The 1,631-nt window shown below is 53.5% G+C and overlaps 1 long non-coding RNA gene across 1 annotated transcript in view; it reads right to left on the reverse strand.

Moving 5' to 3' along the window:
- Nucleotides 1-227: 227 nt before the first annotated feature.
- Nucleotides 228-1,631, reverse strand: part of LOC146594655 (uncharacterized) — a 17,101-nt gene continuing 15,697 nt past the window's right edge. Inside the window, exon 6 of the long non-coding RNA XR_014896121.1 lies at nt 228-433. This is a non-coding gene — a long non-coding RNA (uncharacterized LOC146594655). The remainder of the gene's footprint in view (nt 434-1,631) is intronic.

Below are 1,631 nucleotides of genomic sequence, written 5' to 3' on the forward strand. Positions count from 1 at the left end.
TGCTTCCCCRTTCTAATGGGCTCTTGCCATCCGCATACAATTGAAAGGAAATGTATTCATTAAAATATCGCTCTTCCGAACTGTCGTTTAGGACTGATGCTGTCAGYGTTGCTTTCAATGATTTTTGTCTCTCCCCGCTGTCGACTGGCGCGCGGGACGAGGCCAGAGCGCAGGCAATCTTCGTTAAAGATTTCGTGTTAGGCTGAAACTCGGACTTCAGTCTAAGGTCAGTTTGGGCCGGGTTTGTTAATACAGGAAGAAGCACAAAACAGCTGTACTACCCTTTCTGTAAAGCTTAAAGACCACGTGAGCGTGGGGCGTGTGGTCTCCAGCATGTGGGCAATTAGCACTTCCCGGCAGCTCAGCGGTGCCTTCGGCCCCGTCTGCAGCCTGGTTTTGGAAGTCCTGCACACAAGAGTTTCCCAGCCTTTTCCTTGAAGGAGCAAAATGAAAAGAGAACGTGGTAGAGAGAGGAAAAAGCCAGGGATGCTTGCGAGCAGGAAAATCTGCACTAAGAAAAGAGTTTCCAGTTGAAATTAGTAACAAGTGCAAGCTTCAAGCAGAAAATAAGCCAGCTTTCTAACAGGTTTGCTTCCTCCCTGACACTCAGACCAACTTTCCCTCCTTATTTATTTCCTCCCACCACTGCTAGCTAAACATCTTTAGGGAACACTTTAATGACCCTCTTCCTCCTTGCTGTTTACACTCTGCTTTATCTCTCCTACCTCGGGTGCTCCTGAGGTACCCAGCGCTATGGTATCTAAGCAACCTCCCCATTAGCACACTTGTAGCTCAGACCAAGGCATCTCCTCACCAGCTTTATACAATTAATCCTTCATTTTTTTTTTCCTATGGCACCCTGCTCATCCCCTTCAGATGGCTCCAAAGGGCCCGTTTCTGCAGAGCTGTCCACTAAAATGAATAGATCTCCATTTCTATTAAAAAAACATTCCCCGCAACCTCTGCTTTATCGCATTTTCAATTCTATGTGAACACCGCATTCCCTCTCCTGGTATATTTTATGCCATAATTTGTTAGGACCCTCATTTAGTCCAGGGATGGAAAATTGGCAGTTTTAGGGCTTGCAGAGCAGTTTCCCGTGGAGGTGGGGCATACGGGCCCACGGTCTCCCTGTAAGCGCCGCGAAGGCGGACGAGCCGCTTGCGCAGCCCGGGCAGGGCTCCGCGACACCAAGGGTCGCGCTCACGCCACGGCATCGCGGGCCGCGCTGGGAAGAGCCCCAGCAGGGGCGAGCCCTGCCAGCGGTACCCGTGCTCTTGGTGCCGTCCCGAGCGGGATTTCCCGTGTGTTTTTACCAGCCCCCCAAAGCTCCCCTCGTATAGACACGGCCTCGCAGAGTTCCTGGACGCGATCCTGCACCGGCGCGGCTCTGSGAGCTTCGTTTAAAATGCAAATGACTCACGCTGACGAGATGCGAGTTCGTGCCCACTAACAGCATCCCGCAGCACTTCCAAGCAAGCGTCTGCTTTGCCTCCGCGTTYGCCTCCCGCGGCCGAACGTTAACCAGGCACCGGCTCCCGCTCCGTTAACGCGGTTACTTAATTGCACCGCGCGAGGCGAGCGCCAGGCAGCCCGCGGGCGCTCCGGGGCACCGCGCCGTCACGGCGAGC

The sequence above is a fragment of the Rhea americana genome, unplaced genomic scaffold (assembly GCF_003343005.1).
Source record: "Rhea americana isolate MKP2758 unplaced genomic scaffold, rheAme1 scaffold_253, whole genome shotgun sequence".
Classification (NCBI taxonomy): Eukaryota; Metazoa; Chordata; class Aves; order Rheiformes; family Rheidae; genus Rhea; species Rhea americana.